Below are 19677 nucleotides of genomic sequence, written 5' to 3'. Positions count from 1 at the left end.
GTACTCAGATTAATGTGTTGCATATTTCATTGCACAACCTTTGCAGGAAATTAAGTGGCACCTTTTCCATGTGGATTATCAATGAATGTATTGCATATTGTACTGCCAATGAATGAAATGCATTCATAACCTTCTTGCAATCTTTTACATATCCAAAATTACTTGACAAACATCACTCACTATGAAAGGTTATTTATCGGTTTTCACAATGCCTTTTAGTGCAGAGGTCCAATATTGTCAATGATAGACATTTATTCATGGTAATTTTGGGGAGTCTCAGCTCACCACCTCTCATACAGTGGCTTTCTACTTTATTTTAGCAACATATTCCTATTCTCTCTTGTGCAAATTTCTTTAGCCTACATAGAACCTATATTCACCATTTTGTGCCTCATGCCTAACTGCACTATTTGGTATGCAATTAGATGTTTTCCTTTTTCATGTGGGTTACTAATTAATGTATTATATTTATAAGCTAACTAATACTCAGATTAATGTGTTGCATATTTTATAGCACAACCTTTGCAGGAAATTAAGTGGCACCTTTTCCATGTGGATTATCAATGAATATATTGCATATTGTACTGCCAATGAATGAAACATATTCATAACCTTCTTGCAATCTTTTACATATCCAATATTACTTGACAAACCATCACTCACTATGAAAGGTTATTTATCGGTTCTCACAATGCCTTTGAGAGCAGAGGTCCAATATTGTCAATGACAGACATTTATCATACTTGCCTACTTCTGAAAACTAGTTTCAGGGAGATTCCAGGCGGCAGTGGAATGTGCCGTTGAGGGGTGTCTCTAGCTCCGCCCAGGGTGTGTGTCTAGCTCCACCCATGGGCGTATTTATTGCAATCAGAGGTGTGTCCTGTAATTGCAGGTAAAAACGATAGTACTAAAAGCAGCAAAAGGCAGCGTTATACCCAGCACTTTACATTATAACATTCCACCAAACTTGTTGAATCCTGCAGGAGGGACATCTGTGCGCGCGCCGTTAGGGACATGGCCTCGTTGATAAGGGTGTGGCCTCACAGGAAGTGCCGCGATTACGAGCCATGCCTGTTTTTGTTACTATGGGGGCATGAACAGCGCTCTGTGAGCAGCTGGCCATGCCCTGTGTTCTCTCTGCCGGTGAATAGAGCATGTGCGCATGCGCTCAGTGCCTATTCACTGCTGCTCTGCTAACGTCTGCCAACTGCCCCTCCCCCAACTGCGGGACACTGATGCCCGCGGGTGGGACAATGGTACAGTCAGTGAAAAAATGGGACTGTCCTGAGAAAATTAGGACAGCTGGGAGGTATGACATAAATAACATATACAGCACCCTTCGCCCATTTTACACCCAGTACCAGATTACACACAGTATACACAGCCCCCCATATTACACACAGCACATTACACACAGCATACACAGCCCCCATATTACACCCAGTACCACATTACACACAGTATACACAGCCCCCCATATTACACCCAGCACATTACACACAGCATACACAGCCCCCCATATTACACCCAGTACCACATTACACACAGCATACACAGCCCCCCATATTACACCCAGTACCACATTACACACAGCATACACAGCCCCCATATTACACCCAGTACCACATTACACACAGCATACACAGCCCCCCATATTACACCCAGTACCACATTACACACAGCATACACAGCCCCCCATATTACACACAGCACATTACACACAGCATACACAGCCCCCATATTACACCCAGTACCACATTACACACAGCATATACAGCCCCCATATTACACCCAGTACCACATTACACACAGCATACACAGCCCCCCATATTACACCCAGTACCACATTACACACAGCATACACAGCCCCCCATATTACACCCAGTACCACATTACACACACAGCATACACAGCCCCCCATATTACACCCAGTACCACATTACACACAGCATACACAGCCCCCATATTACACCCAGTACCACATTACACACAGCATACACAGCCCCCCATATTACACCCAGTACCACATTACACACAGCATACACAGCCCCCCATATTACACCCAGTACCACATTACACACAGCATACACAGCCCCTCCACATGGGATGTAATCAAGTTACCGGCGGTCAGGATCACGACCGCTAGAAATCCCAACAGTCGGCATTCCAACTAACAGGGAGTATTCACACTCGTGGGTGTCCATGACACCCATAAAGTGGGAATAGAACCTGTGGTGAGCGCAGCGAGCCTGCAGCATGGCAAGTGCAGCGAGCCCGCAAGGGGTTTTGTTGCACTCGTCCCCACCGCCAGTAATCTGGCGTCTGGGATCCCAGCGTCATTATGCTGACCAATGGGATCCCGACAGCCGGTCATCCGATCCCAACCCCCCCATATTACACCCAGCACACGACATTATACATAGCACCCCCCATATTTCACCCAGCACATGACATTATACACAGCGCCCCCATATTACATCCAGCACATGACACTATACACAGCGCCCCCCATATTACACACAGCGCCCCCCATATTACCCACAGCACAACATTATACACAGCGCCCCCCATATTACACACAGCACGACATTATACACAGCGCCCCCCCATATTACACCCAGCACACGACATTACACCCTACACATGACATTATACACAGCTCCCCCCATATTACACCCTACACACGACATTATACACAGCTCCCCCCATATTACACCCAGCACATGACATTATACACAGCTCCCCCTATATTACAACCTACACATGACATTATACACAGCTCCCCCCATATTACACCCAGCACATGACATTATACACAGCTCCCCCCATATTACACCCTACACATGACACTATACACAGCCCCCCATATTACACCCTACACATGACACTATACACAGCTCCCCCCATATTACACCCTACACATGACACTATACACAGCCCCCCATATTACACCCTACACATGACACTATACACAGCACATTCACCCCCCTCCCCTATATTACACTCTGTACCAGCTTACATATTATTATACACAGCCCCACCCTCCTATATTACATCCAGTGCCACAGTACATCCCCACCATTACATCCGTACTGACCTGCTATAGAGCTGACCTGAGGACAGTGTGGGAGGGGACATGAACACCCAGAGGGAGCCGAGGAGCTGCTGCTGCTGGGCTGATGATACACGCAGCTGAGTGTGGTGGGAGGGGCCAGCCACAGGGAAGCAAAGCCCTGTTTCAGACGGCTTCTCAGTGTGCACAGCAGGACAGCTGCTGCTGCACACAATGCTCCGGAGGCTGCCCTGAAGTCTCCCGTGAAGGACCCGCCCCCCGGCCTCTCCGGACTTGCGCATGCGCAGTATAGCATGTCACGGATGGCTTTATATCCGGGAGGGCTAACAAGGTTTGCGGGGCAGCGGGAGGCTCTTTTAAAAATCGGGAACCTCCCGCTGAATGCGGGAGGGTAGGCAAGCCTGACATTTATTAATGGCAATTTTGGGGAGTCTCAGCTCACCACCTCCTTTTCCGCTCTGTACCCCCTCTCTCTCATTCACCATCCACTATAATACTATATGACGGTGAACAGCAGAAGTTGGGGTACACTCTCTCTCTACTTTCTTTTTTTCGAGAACCCTTTCATCCACTGCCAGATATCAAGTTCCCTGCAATGCAACTGTAACAGGGATTTGGGACAGATCAGCGGGACAGAAGTTCTCTACTTGGTATAAATGCCGAAACCACACGCACTCTCATATGTTTGAATCATATTACTACTGCCATACTTCACTGGCTATGCCGAAATCCATCTGATCTTGGAAACAAAGCAGCGACAGGCCTGATCAGTACAGGTTGAGTATCCCTTATCGAAAATGCTTGGGACCAGAAGTATTTTGGATACCGGATTTTACCGTATTATGGAATAATTGCATACCATAATGAGATATCATGGCGATGGGACCTAAGTCTAAGCACAGAATGCATTTATGTTTCATATACACACAGCCTGAAGGTCATTTTAGCTAATATTTTTAATAACCTTGTGCATTAAACAAAGTGTGTGTACATTCACACAATTCATTTATGTTTCATATACACCTTATACACACAGCCTGAAGGTCATTTAATACAATATTTTTAATAACTTTGTGTATTAAACAAAGTTTGTGTACACTGAGTAATCAGAAAACAAAGGTTTCACTATCTCACTCTCGCTCAAAAAAATCCGTATTTCGGAATATTCCGTATTTCGGAATATTTGGATATGGGATACTCAACCTGTACAAGGTCAGGTGACTACCTTGGAATATCAATTGCAGTAGCTCCAATCATTAACAGACAGCAGAAGTGGTGGAGAAAACATTGGCCTTACCTCTATACCTATTCTATCAATTAGAACTACAAATTTGCAAGGCCACCTACCAGATAAAGAAGCTTAAATAGCACAACCATTACAAATACCAAGGGAGCCATTATCAAGGAGTATATCTACCAATATTGAAAATCACTTTCCTCCAGAACGATATTACACTCCTGATATACTAAGATATTATACATATCTTTGATTTTAATATTTTTCACCAGGGGCGTACTTGAATTGGTTATGTACACTTAGAAATTTGCTTGGTGTCAACATTGGGCATGTCAACCCTTTATACTAATACCATTCAACCCCACCTAAGGTGACTGTTTTTTGTATGTTAAGGCCCATACACACGGTGAGATTTGGGCTATGCACGATTCTCACTATGCGACAGGAGCTAGGTCAGCATCGCAAGCACATAATGAGTGTGCTTGCGATACTGACTACAGTATGTACGATTTTGGCTTAGTGTCAATTTTGACTATCTCTTCTATAGAGATAGTCAAAATTGACTTGCCTGCACATTCTATCTAGGTTTGCGATGCCGACCGCGCGGGACCGCGCATCGGCTCGGGATGGTACGGTGACTTTCACCTTGCGATCTGCACTAACTTTTCTTACGATTTTGACTAAATAGTCAAAATCGTAAGAAAATATCTCACCGTGTGTACACACTATAAGTCTGTGTCCATTCTTGTTTTATGATTAACCATAATAAAAGTTACGTTTTAACATATTTCATATACATCCAGTGTGCCCCAACATAGAGTCTTTCTTTTTTTCTTTGTACCCTCCTCTTACCATGTAAGCACTCAAGGGCAGGAATCGTCCTACTTCATGTCTGACCCCTAAAACTACCCTTGCCATCAGTTCTCTTCATATTCAGCGATTCTGACATCCCCAAGACATTTTGCGGCGCACATCATTTACGCTTCCTAAATGACCTACTGACTATTCAAAATGTTTTATTGTGTTAATTCTCATCAGTATTTAAAATAGCAGAACGTAAATTCAAGGCTGATTTACAATAGAGAGCAAACTGAGCATTCTCAAATAACAATTTCAGGAACTAGTCAGATCTAGAGATTTTTAATGTATACAAGACTTAAGGGGGGTACACACAGAGAGATCCGGTCTTAAAATCTAAGCAATCTGTCTAGATTGCTTAGATTTTAAGCATAGATCTCTGGTGTGTATACCCCACAGCGATAGTGATGCGCGGGGCTATCGCCGGTGCTAGATTGGCCTGAATGCAGGCACAATCTTGCACATCGCTCATTTCATCCGCTGGGTGAAATGAGAGGCCCCCCGTCCCCGTCACCCTCGCTCAGCATACATCGCGCTGTGCTGAGCGGAGGCGAGAGATGTGTGCTGAGCGGTCTGTGACAGATCGCTCAGCAAACATCTCTGTAGTGTATACTGGGCTATATTGTTTAGATATGATAACACAAAAATGGAAGCGACAATAACCTGTATACATCTACTTCACAAATGTCAACAATTTAAGAGGTAAACAAATAAAAATAATGTACAATATTATCTTTCCTTCTTTTGTTTCCTCTGCCCATCTGTTGGATTCTTTACTTCAACAAATTCTTGTTCTTATGAAAATTTGAGGAAAATGTTTATACGCTTTAATATGCACTTGTCTTTTTTGCATTTTGTCAACATTTTCTCTTTGAAAAAAATAAAGAGTTAAAAAAATAATGTACAATAGATACATATTTAAAGCTAATTAAGTAAAGATGTAATTACTGACACAGCTAAGAGAGGGCATTACTAATACCACTTTCACATTAAAAAGCTGGGTCGAACCTAGGATTTTGTACACGGGTCCAACTCGGATGTGACCCAGCTGAGACCCCTTTCAGACAGGCAGCTGGACCCGGCTTATTCTCAGGTCGGCAACGCCACTGCACACAGGTGTAGGGTCAGCGTTTGGCTAGGAGATCGTCTCCAAGCACCGGCTCTTCTTATGCTGTAAAAGGGTCCTGGGTCGGATCAACGCAGTTTACCCATTTCCACTGAGCCTTACTCAGGTCCTTCCCGGTAAAAACCTTGCTCAATAGCAGGGGTGGATGCCTGGGTGACTGGACCCCGGTGGTGCCATTTCCACTGATAAAAAAAAAAATTAAAAACGTGGTTGTGATTTTTTTTTTTTGCGGCCAAAATCCTGCAAGATGAGATTTTTTCTTTAAATAAATCAGCATGCACAAGGAGGGGGTGCAGGGTTAGGGGTATTGTAGTGTAGTACAGTGTGTGTGGGGAGCAGGGCAGGGTTAGGGGCAGTGTAGTACAGTGTGTGTGGGGATCAGGGAAGGGTTGGGGGTAGTACGGTGTAGTGCAGTGAGTGCATGGAAAGGGGTAGGGATAGGGATTGTGTAGTGTAGTGTAGTGCAGAGTGTGCAGGGAGATAGGCATGGTTATGGGTAGTGTAGTACAGGCTGTGCGGGGAGCGTGGCAGGGTTAGGGGCAGTGTAGTACAGTGTGTGTGGGGAGCAGGGCAGGGTTGGGGGTAGTACAGTGTGTGTGGGAAGCAGGGATAGGGATTGTGTAGTGTAGCGTAGTGTGTGCAGGGAGATAGGCATGGTTATGGGCAGTGTAGCAGTGCTAATTTTGACAATGATTTTCTATTTAGTCTTAGTAGCTTACTTAGAATTATAGTTGGCTTAAAGTCACATTTTAGTCTTTTCTTTGGCTTCGTTTTAGTCAAGATTTAGTCAGTGGATCTCAGTTATCATTTTAACCTAATTTTAGTCAATGTTTTAGTCATAACTTTTGCAAATTATTTAATGATACTGTAACGGATTTTGCTGAAGAACATTTCTCTAAAATTCCCTTGAGAAGTTTGCATACAGATGTGTCCACTTACATTTAGCCTCCCTGCACATTAAACAGCCCTTCTAGTCTTGTCGTGCCATGACTCAATAGCGCTGAGCGGCTTTACGTGCAACTTTTTCCGTTAAAATGAGTCTTATTTGCAAAACCGTGGCTGTATCTGCACACGAATTGGTACTTTACAGGTGTTTACCTAGAAAACACTATAACGTAACATTTCATATGCAGTTACAGCAGCAGACGCACACAGAATATAGGCATGCCACATATAATTTTAATCAGCATAAGCTGCTTGTGCCTCCTATTCACATAGCAATAAAGACGCCCAGCGCTCTGTGTTTAGTAATCTTGGCTGAGAATGTGTTACATACTGAATCTGACATACCCATATATCATATACAAATTAAGCTTGTTAGAACAAACAAGTGCAATACACAATGCTATTTCCTTCACAGCATATTTATTTTCTGCAAATATCTAGAACACATAGGGCGGGATGTAATGAAGTCCAAGATGGGCAGCCGTGCGGGATGGCTGCCCTTTTAAAAATAAAACGTCTGGGTTCAGCCGGCAACCCACGGCCGCCGAACTCAGACTTCATTACATCCCGCCCATAATAGTTCTTTCTAAATGTAAAACCCTACTTCCAGTGTAAATTTTGACAAGGATTTTACATTTAGTTTTCGTCTTAGTCACTTTTTTTTTTTTTGCTTTGTTTCATTTTAGTCTAATTCCACTCTTGAAATAAACTATAATCGACGAATACTTCTAGTCAAAATTTTAGTTGACAAAATTAACACTGAAGTGTAGTGCAGTGTGTGCGGGAAGGTGGTGCAGGGTGAGAGGTAGTACCAGTGCCCAGTCATTTCTGCCTGTCATGTAGAAGAGATGACTTTGGGAAGTGGAGGAGGAGGAGGACAGTGGTGCAGAAGGTGAGTAATTATGTACCAATTCAGGGGGGGGTAGTAAGGGTATTAATTTTTTCCTTGATATGTGGATTTTAGGAAATATTGGACTTGCTCTGGGAGGTGCTCAAAGAAAAATTCAGCACTATGGAAAAAAAAAAATCTGCACCAAATTGAATACTGTAAATCTCACTCCTGCAGGAAAAAAATAGGATTTTAATACCTACCGGTAAATCCTTTTCTCTTAGTCCATAGAGGATGCTGGGGTCACCATAGAACTATGGGGTTCCGCAGGAGACATGGGCACTTTAAGACTTTAAAGGGTGTGAACTGGCTCCTCCCTCTATGCCCCTCCTCCAGACTCCAGTTATAGGAACTGTGCCCAGGGAGACGGACATAATGAGGAAAGGACTTATTGTTAAACTAAGGTGAGATTCATATCAGCTCACAACACAAGCATGTCGCATCACATGGCATTCAACAGAACACAAGCCAATGGCATGAACAATATCAGCAACAGGCTGATCAAAACCGTAAAACATGTGTGTAACCACAACTACTAACTGCAGATACAGTACGCACTGGGACGGGCGCCCAGAATCCTCTACGGACTAAGAGAAAAGGATTTACCGGTAGGTATTAAAATCCTATTTTCTCATACGTTCCTAGAGGATGCTAGGGTCACCATAGAACCATGGGGTTATACCAAAGCTCTAGAACGGGCGGGAGAGTGCGGATGACTCTGCAGCACCGATTGACCAAACTTGAGGTCATCATCAGCCATAGTATCAAATTTGTAAAACTTTGCAAAAGTGCTTGAACCCGACCAAGTTGCTGCTCGGCATAGTTGCAATGCCGAGACCCCCCGGGCAGCCGCCCAGGACGAGCCCACTTTCCTAGTAGAATGGGCCTTCACCGATTCCGGTAACGGCAATCCAGTCGTGGAATGAGCATGCTGAATCGTATTACAGATCCAGCGTGCAACGGTCTGCTTGGAAGCAGGACACCCAACCTTGTTGGGAGCATACAGGATAAGCAGAGCCTCCGATTTCCGAATCTGAGCCGTTCTGGCGACATAAACCTTCAAAGCTCTGACCACATCCAGAGATTTTGACTCAGCGAAGGCGTCAGTAGCCACAGGCACCACAATAGGTTGGTTCATGTGGAAAGACGTGTCCTCAATTCAGCTCTATCTTCATGGAAGATCAAATAAGGGCTCTTGTGAGACAAGGCCGCTAACTCAGACACCCACCTTGCCGATGCCAAGGCCATCAGGATGACCACTTTCCAAGTGAGGAATTTCAACTCCACCTTCTGTAAAGGTTCAAACCAATGTGATTGAAGGAACTGCAACACCACATTAAGATCCCATGGTGCCACTGGAGGCACAAATGGAGGTTGGATGTGCAACACGCCTTTCACGAAAGTCTGAACTTCTGGAAGGAAGGCCAATTGTTTCTGAAAGAAAACCGATAAGGCTGAAATCTGTACCTTAATTGAGCCCAATTTTAGGCCCGCATTGTAGAAAATGGAGAAAACGTCCCAGCTGAAACTCTTCCGTAGGAGCCTTATTGGATTCACACCAAGAAACATATTTTCTCCAAATACGGTGGTAATGCTTAGACGTTTTCTGGCCTAAATAAGTGTGGGAATGACTTCACTGGGAATACCCTTACGGGCTAGGATTTGACGGCATGCGCTCAACCACCATGCGCTCAACCGCCATGCCGTCAAACGTAGCCGCGGTAAGTCCTGATACACGCACGGCCCATGTTGTAACAGGTCTTCGCGCAGAGGAAGAGGCCAGGGATCTCCTATGAGTAATTCCTGAAGATCTGGATACCAAGCCCTCCTTGGCCATTCTGGGACAATGAGGATCGACCAAATCTTTGTTCTTCTTATGATCTTTAGAACTTTTGGAATGAGAGGAAGTGGAGGGTATACATACACCGACTGAAAAACCCACGGCGTCACCAGTGCATCCACTGCAATTGCTTGAGGGTCCCTTGACCTGGAACAATGGGGGTAATTCCAAGTTGATCGCAGCAGGAATTTTGTTAGCAGTTGAGCAAAACCATGTGCACTGCACTGCAGGGGAGGCAGATATAACATGTGCAGAAAGAGTTAGATTTGGGTGGGTTATTTTATTTCTGTGCAGGGTAAATACTGGCTGATTTATTTTTATACTGCAAATTAGATTGCAGATTGAACACACCACACCCAAATCTAACTCTTTCTGTACATGTTATATCTGCCTCCCCTGCAGTGCACATGGTTTTGACCAACTGCTAACAAAATTCCTGCTGCTATCAACTTGGAATTACCCCTAATATCTCTGAAGCTTCTTGTTGAGACGCGATGCCATCATGTCTACTTGAGGAACTCCCCAACGACTTGTCACCTCTGCAAAGACTTCTTGGTGGAGGCCCCACTCTCCTAGATGGAGATCGTGTCTGCTGAGGAAGACTGCTTCCCAGTTGTCCACTCCTGGTATGAAGATAGCTGACAGAGCGCTTGTATGCTTTTCTACCAAGCGGAAAATCCTTGTGGCTTCTGCCATCTCCGCTTTGCTTTTCGTTCCGCCCTGACGGTTTATGTACGCTACTGCTGTTACATTGTCCGACTGGATCAGTACGGGCAGATCTCGAAGATGTTCCGCTTGCAGAAGGCCGTTGTAAATGGCCCTTAATTCCAGAACGTTTATGTGGAGACAAGTCTCCTGACTTGACCATCTTCCTTGGAAGTTTTCTCCCAGCGTGACTGCCCCCCAGCCGCAGAGGCTTGCATCCGTGGTCACCAGGATCCAGTCCTGGATCCCGAACCTGCGCCCCTCTAGGAGGTGAGAGATGTGCAGCCACCACAGGAGTGAGACCCTGGTCTTGGAAGACAGGATTATCCTCCGGTGCATGTGTAGGTGGGACCCGGACCACTTGTCCAACAGGTCCCACTGGAATACTCTGGCATGGAAACTGCCAAACTGAATGGCCTCGTAGGCCGCAACCATCTTCCCCAGCAACCGAATGCATTGATGGACTGACACTCTTGCTGGTCTCAGAATTTGTTTGACCAGACTCTGAAGTTCCAGAGCCTTTTCCACTGGAAGAAAGACTCTCTGTAGTTCTGTGTCCAATATCATTTCCAAAAATGACAACCGTGTCGTCAGAATCAACTGTGATTTTGGCAAGTTCAGGAGCCAACCATGTTGCTGAAGAACTGTCAGGGAGAGTGCAACGTTTTGCACCAACTGGTCCCTGGATCTCGCCTTTGCCAGGAGATCGTCCAAGTATGAGATAATCGTAACTCCTTGCTTGCGAAGGAGAACCATCATCTCAGTCATCACTTTGGTGAAAATCCTCGGAGCCGTGGACAGACCAAACGGCAACGTTTGAAATTGGTAATGACAATCCTGAATTGCAAATCTCAGGTAAGCCTGATGCGGAGGATAAATGCAAGTAGGCATCTTTTATGTCCACCGACACCATAAAATCCCCTTCCTCCAGACTGGAGATCACTGCTCGGAGAGACTCCATCTTGAATGTGAATTTCTTTAGGTAGAAATTTAGGGATTTCAGGTTTAGGATTGGTCTAACCGAGCCATCCGACTTCGGGACCACAAACAGGCTCGAATAAAAGCCTTCTCCCTGTTGTATAACAACTAATTGACGTTACTATTAAAGCAAAATCAATACAGGCGCTATAATAAAATAAAATAAAATAAATGTGTTCACACTAATATATTAGTACATAAACTGCAGCTCCCATATAAGGTGTCTGTAACACCTAAAAACACAGTATATTTTTTTGATATAATTATAATTATAACTATATAAGAGAGCGCAAGGTGCTTGAACCTTTCGAGGTGAGATCGGATTTTAGGAATCATGATTATATTATTAACAGTAATATTGAAGAATTTGAACAGACCTTGATTGCGACTAAAAATAAGAAATTTCAGAGGGATCAGTTTGATTACAAACAGGGTCAAGTAAGGACCTATAATAGATCCTTTAGGAGGGAGAGATTGAGATCTAGGGATCATTCTTATGGATCTCGGTCTATTCATAGACCTAGATCCAATAATAGGTATCAGGATCAAAAAAGACAACCACGGTATAGGGAGGATTTTAACCTTGTGAATAAATCAAATATGGATTCACAATGGCAACAATCCTCTAAAAATAAGAATCAGAACATCTCCAAAAGGAGTTCCCCAGTGAGGAAAACTCCTGTAGAACAGAGGTTGAGCCCCACTAAACAGTTTCAAAGTAATACACAGGGAGCAAGATCTAAGGTACAAATGAATACTAAGAGAGGCAATTCCAATCATTTTTTAGATCAAGATGTTTATCCCATATGGAAACAAAAAAACAGATTCAGTGCATTACAACAGGACTCCCCAAAGAGAAAAGAGTTAGAATTAGAGGAAGAAGAGGCGGCAGAAGAAAACGTGTCCAAGAACGCAAGAAATTCTTGAGACAAAGAGGCCTGTTTAATCTATCTTCGCGGGTACTCACAGAGAGTGAAAAAGCTATTATAGCAAAAGGCCTTAAATTCGCTCCTGCACAGAAACCAGACATGTTTGGATTATTTATTGAATTAAACCGTTACACCAGGGATCTGTGCAGGAAAAGATACTTTATTCAGAAGGATCTAAAAAAGCGTAAAGAAATAGGTGCACCCATTGTATTGGATTCAAGTGATGAGGTCGGGCTGAATATGCTTATAGAATTGGAAAAAGAAAGCTCCAACATGGGTCCCTTAATTAAAATCTATAATGTTGATAGAGTAAACGAGAGGGAGGTAAAGTTCCGGAATAAATCGGAATTTTATCCCCTCCAACACATGAGTGGTAATATTCAAGCCTTTTATGATCTTATGTTAAAAGATATTCAAACACTCTGTAATGCTCCAAAATTGGTCTCAAAGAAGCGAGATAATCTACATCCACGGGAAAGAACTGCCTTAAAGAATCTTATGAAGGATGATAGTATTATCATTAAGGCAGCAGATAAGGGAGGGGGTACAGTAATACAAGATCGCAGCGATTATGTCATTGAAGCACTTAGACAATTAAATAATAACCGATTCTATACAACATTGAGCGAGAATCCTACTATGAAATTTCAGTGTGAAATTAAGATACTTTTGGACTCTGCGATAAGGGATGGGACAATATCCAAGACCGAATATGCTTTTTTATTTAATAAATTTCCAATTATCCCCACATATTACCACCTTCCTAAAATTCACAAATCACTCCTATCACCTCCTGGGCGTCCTATTATTTCTGGTGTTGGGTCCCTCACTTCTAATTTGTCTGCCTTCATTGATTCATTTCTTCAACCCCATGTCACTACTCTTAAATCATATATTAGGGACTCCACCCAATTTTTAAACATGATTAAGAACGTAGAATGGAAAAGTAATTATATGTTTCTTACTTGCGATGTGGAGTCCCTATATAGTAACATACCGCATGGTTTAGGAGTATTGGCTGTTGAATATTATTTAAAAACAGATAATTCTATGGATGACTCACTGCGTCAATTCATCATTGACGCTATTAAATTTATATTATCTCATAATTATTTCACTTTTGATGGTTTGTTTTATTTACAGGTCCTCGGTGTGGCGATGGGTGCCAGGTTCGCCCCGAGTTTTGCTAATTTATATATGGGTCGTTTGGAGGAGTCCCTTATTTGGGGAGGCCCATTCGGGGCGAACTTGGTACTATATGGTCGCTACATCGATGACCTGTTCTTTATCTGGGATGGGGACTTACAATCCACTATATCTTTTCTCACATTTCTTAATTCTAATGATTATGGTTTACAGTTCACGAGCACTGTTCACGATTCACACATTACGTTCTTGGATATTGATCTATCTATCAACGAGGATACAATTGTCACTTCTACTTTCCGTAAGGAGGTAGATACTAATAATTTTTTGAATTATAGAAGCTGCCATTTTCGCCCTTGGCTCAATAACATCCCTAAAAGCCAATATCTCAGAATTCGCCGTAATTGTTCCCAGTTAGTACAGTTTGAGAGTCAAGCCTCAGCACTTACTTCTGCATTTAAAGACCGGGGATATCCGGATAAATTAATGGAGGATGCCTTATTGGAGACACGTTTGAGGGATAGAGATTCCTTATTAGTACCAAAATTGGGGGATGATCACCTCCCTAAGGTTGATTTACAACAGCCCAGATTTATTACAAAATTCAATACAGGGTCAAAAGAACTTCAAACCATTATAAATAAAAATTACTCTGTGTTGAAAACAGATAGAATTTTATCCACTATATTAGATGAGAAACCGTGTATAACATTCAAAAGAGCTGCAAATTTACAAACGTATCTTGCCCCTAGTCATTTCAAAACCTTGGACACTAATTCAATAGCTAGTAAGAATATGTGGCTACAGAGACCGAAAAGGCCTCATGGGTGCTATAAATGTAAGAAACTGAGTTGTGATACTTGCTTATTCATTATGGATAAGACTACTAAAGTCCATTCACATACTTATGGCACACAATTTGAGATACGGGGCAGCATTGATTGTAGAACGGATTATGTTGTTTATGCTATAAGCTGTATCTGTGGGGTACAATATGTGGGTCGGACGATACGTTTGTTACACATTAGGTTTTTGGAACATAAGAATAATATTAAAAGAGGTACTAGTCAACACAGTCTAGTTAGGCATATTTTGGATAACCATGATGGAGATGTCAAATGTATAAGTATACAGGGTATTGAACATATTGAACCTACTACTAGGGGTGGCGATAGATATAATCGCCTATGTAAGCGAGAGGCCTTTTGGATACATACACTTGGTACTCTCTTTCCAGATGGTCTAAATGACTGTATCGAAATGAATAACATCTGATTTAGGGGATTCAATATATAAACTTGATAAAGTGGTTGTCATTGGACGTATCTATACTAATGATTTCCCTCAACTGATGAGTGAATACCAGTCAACTTTCAAGGTTTCAAATACATCTACATTGCGAGCTGTATCAATGTGGTGGACATTATACTAAGTAAATATTCTGTATGTATATATATCCATTTACAGGTGCTATGCATCATCATTCTTATAAAATAAATTATAAAATATATTTTTTTCATATGTCCTTTCTGAATTGTAATGGACAATGGATTATGACTCTGTAAGGGGGTTAATTTAATTAATTTAATTGAACTTGGGTTCTATATTTTTATTTATTTTTTGTTCATAATAGTAATAATAAGAATTTACTTACCGATAATTCTATTTCTCGGAGTCCGTAGTGGATGCTGGGGTTCCTGAAAGGACCATGGGGAATAGCGGCTCCGCAGGAGACAGGGCACAAAAAGTAAAGCTTTAGGATCAGGTGGTGTGCACTGGCTCCTCCCCCTATGACCCTCCTCCAAGCCTCAGTTAGGATACTGTGCCCGGACGAGCGTACACAATAAGGAAGGATTTTGAATCCCGGGTAAGACTCATACCAGCCACACCAATCACACTGTACAACCTGTGATCTGAACCCAGTTAACAGTATGATAACAGCGGAGCCTCTGAAAAGATGGCTCACAACAATAATAACCCGATTTTTGTAACTATGTACAAGTATTGCAGATAATCCGCACTTGGGATGGGCGCCCAGCATCCACTACGGACTCCGAGAAATAGAATTATCGGTAAGTAAATTCTTATTTTCTCTATCGTCCTAGTGGATGCTGGGGTTCCTGAAAGGACCATGGGGATAATACCAAAGCTCCCAAACGGGCGGGAGAGTGCGGATGACTCTGCAGCACCGAATGAGAGAACTCCAGGTCCTCCTTAGCCAGGGTATCAAATTTGTAGGATTTTACCAACGTGTTTGCCCCTGACTAAATAGCCGCTCGGCAAAGTTGTAAAGCCGAGACCCCTCGGGCAGCCGCCCAAGATAAGCCCACCTTCCTTGTGGAATGGGCATTTACATATTTTGGCTGTGGCAGGCCTGCCACAGAATGTGCAAGCTGAATTGTATTACACATCCAACTAGCAATAGTCTGCTTAGAAGCAAGAGCACCCAGTTTGTTGGGTGCATACAGGATAACAGCAAGTCAGTTTTCCTGACTCCAGCCGTCCTGGAACCTATATTTACAGGGCCCTGACAACATCTAGCAACCTGGAGTCCTCCAAGTCCCTAGTAGGCGCAAGGCACCAAAATAAGCTGGTTCAGGTGAAACACTGACACCACCTTAGGGAGAGAACTGGGGACGAGTCCGCAGCTCTGCCCTGTCCAAATGGACAACCAGATATGGGCTTTTTTGAGAAAAAAACCACCAATTTGACACTCGCCTGGTCCAGGCCAGGGCCAAGAGCATGGTCACTTTTCATGTGAGATGCTTCAAATCCACAGATTTGACTGGTTTTAAACCAATGTGATTTGAGGAATCCCAGAACTACGTTGAGATCCCACAGTGCCACTGGAGGCACAAAAGGGGGTTGTATATGCAATACTCCCTTGACAAACTTCTGGACTTCAGGAACTGAAGCCACTTCTTTCTGGAAGAAAATCGACAGGGCCGAAATTTGAACCTTAATGGACCCCAATTTGAGGCCCATAGACACTCCTGTTTGCAGGAAATGCAGGAATCGATCGAGTTGAAATTTCTTCATGGGGCCTTTCTGGCCTCACACCACGCAACATATTTTTGCCACATGTGGTGATAATGTTGTGCGGTCACCTCCTTTCTGGCTTTGACCAGGGTAGGAATGACCTCTTCCGGAATGCCTTTTTCCCTTAGGATCCGGCGTTCCACCGCCATGCCGTCAAACGCAGCTGCGGTAAGTCTTGGAACAGACATGGTACTTGCTGAAACAAGTCCCTTCTTAGCGGCAGAGGCCATAAGTCCTCTGTGAGCATCTCTTGAAGTTCCGGGTACCAAGTCCTTCTTGGCCAATCCGGAGCCATGAGTATAGTTCTTACTCCTCTACGTCTTATAAGTCTCAGTACCTTAGGTATGAGAAGCAGAGGATGGAACACATACACCGACTGGTACATCCATGGTGTTACCAGAACGTCCACAGCTATTGCCTGAGGGTCTCTTAACCTGGCGCAATACCTGTCCCGTTTTTTGTTCAGACGGGACGCCATCATGTCCACCTTTGGTATTTCCCAACGGTTTACAATCATGTGGAAAACTTCCCGATGAAGTTTCCACTCTGCCGGGTGGAGGTCGTGCCTGCTGAGGAAGTCTGCTTCCCAGTTTCCATTCCCGGAATGAAACACTGCTGACAGTGCTATCACATGATTTTCCGCCCAGCGAAAAGTCCTTGCAGTTTTTGCCATTGCCCTCCTGCTTCTTGTGCCGCCCTGTCTATTTACGTGGGCGACTGCCGTGATGTTTTTCCCACTGGATCAATACCGGCTGACCTTGAAGCAGAGGTCTTGCTAAGCTTAGAGTATTATAAATTTACCCTTAGCTCCAGTATATTTATGTGGAGAAAAGTCTCCAGACTTGATCACACTCCCTGGAAATTTTTTCCTTGTGTGACTGCTCCCCAGCCTCTCGGGCTGGCCTCCGTGGTCACCAGCATCCAATCCTGAATGCCGAATCTGCGGCCCTCTAGAAGATGAGCACTCTGTAACCACCACAGGAGAGACACCCTTGTCCTTGGATATAGGGTTATCCGCTGATGCATCTGAAGATGCGATCCGGACCATTTGTCCAGCAGATCCCACTGAAAAATTCTTGCGTGAAATCTGCCGAATGGAATTGCTTCGTAGGAAGTCACCATCTTTACCAGGACCCTTGTGCAATGATGCACTGATTGTAGGAGGTTCCTGACTAGCTCGGATAACTCCCTGGCTTTCTTTTCCGGGAGAAACACCTTTTTCTGGACTGTGTCCAGAATCATCCCTAGGCACAGCAGACTTGTCGTCGGGATCAGCTGCGATTTTGGAATATTTAGAATCCACCCGTGCTGTTGTAGCAGTATCCGAGATAGTGCTACTCCGACCTCCAACTGTTCCCTGGACTTTGCCCTTATCAGGAGATCGTCCAAGTAAGGGATAATTAAGACGCCTTTTCTTCGAAGAAGAATCATCATTTCGGCCATTACCTTGGTAAAGACCCGGGGTGCCGTGGACAATCCAAACGGCAGCGTCTGAAACTGATAGTGACAGTTCTGTACCACGAACCTGAGGTACCCTTAGTGAGATGGGCAAATTTTGGACATGGAGGTAAGCATCCCTGATGTCTCGGGACACTATATAGTCCCCTTCTTCCTGGTTCGTTATCACTGCTCTGAGTGACTCCATCTTGATTTGAACCTTTGTAAGTGTTCAAATTTTTTTAGATTTAGAATAGGTCTCACCTAGCCTTCTGGCTTCAGTACCACAATATAATGTGGAATAATACCCCTTTTCTTGTTGTAGGAGGGGTAATTTGATTATCACCTGCTGGGAATACAGCTTGTGAATTGTTTCCCATACTGCCTCCTTGTCGGAGGGAGACCTTGGTAACCCAGACTTCAGGAACCTGCGAAGGGGAAACGTCTCGACATTCCAATCTGTACCCCTGGGATACTACATGTAGGATCCAGGGGTCCTGTACGGTCCCAGCGTCATGCTGAGAGCTTGGCAGAAGCGGTGGAACGCTTCTGTTCCTGGGAATGGGCTGCCTGCTGCAGTCTTCTTCCCTTTCCTCTATCCCTGGGCAGATATGACTCTTATAGGGACGAAAGGACTGAGGCTGAAAAGACGGTGTCTTTTTCTGTAGAGATGTGACTTAGGGTAAAAACGGTGGATTTTCCAGCAGTTGCCGTGGCCACCAGGTCCGATGGACCGACCCCAAATAACTCCTCTTCCTTTATACGGCAATACACCTTTGTGCCGTTTGGAATCTGCATCACCTGACCACTGTCGTGTCCATAAACATCTTCTGGCAGATATGGACATCGCACTTACTCTTTATGCCAGAGTGCAAATATCCCTCTGTGCATCTCGCATATATAGAAAATGCATCCTTTAAATGCTCTATAGTCAATAAAATACTGTCCCTGTCAAGGGTATCAATATTTTTAGTCAGGGACTCCGACCAAGCCACCCCAGCTCTGCACATCCAGGCTGAGGCGATCGCTGGTCGCAGTATAACACCAGTATGTGTGTATATACTTTTTATGATATTTTCCAGCCTCCTGTCAGCTGGCTCCTTGAGGACGGCCCTATCTATAGACGGTACCGCCACTTGTTTTGATAAGCGTGTGAGCGCCTTATCCACCCTAAGGGGTGTTTCCCAACGCGCCCTAACTTCAGGCGGGAAAGGGTATACCGCCCATAATTTTCTATCGGGGGGAACCCACGCATCATCACACACTTCATTTAATTTATCTGATTCAGGAAAAACTACGGTAGTTTTTTCACATCCCACATAATACCCTCTTTTGTGGTACTTGTAGTATCAGAAATATGTAACACCTCCTTCATTGCCCTTAACGTGTGGCCCTAATAAGGAATACGTTTGTTTATTCGCCGTCGACACTGGATTCAGTGTCCGTGTCTGTTCTGAGACGTCTGGACCGGTACT

At 44.0% G+C, this 19677-nt stretch overlaps 1 protein-coding gene across 1 annotated transcript in view; it reads right to left on the bottom strand.

The window, feature by feature from the left end:
• LOC135019278 (cohesin subunit SA-2-like) overlaps positions 1 to 19677 on the bottom strand; it is a 440449-nt gene that overhangs the window by 373009 nt on the left and 47763 nt on the right. The window lies entirely within an intron of this gene.

This window comes from Pseudophryne corroboree, chromosome 2, assembly GCF_028390025.1.
Source record: "Pseudophryne corroboree isolate aPseCor3 chromosome 2, aPseCor3.hap2, whole genome shotgun sequence".
Taxonomy (NCBI): Eukaryota; Metazoa; Chordata; class Amphibia; order Anura; family Myobatrachidae; genus Pseudophryne; species Pseudophryne corroboree.
This window is presented reverse-complemented; position numbering and strand designations above follow the sequence as displayed.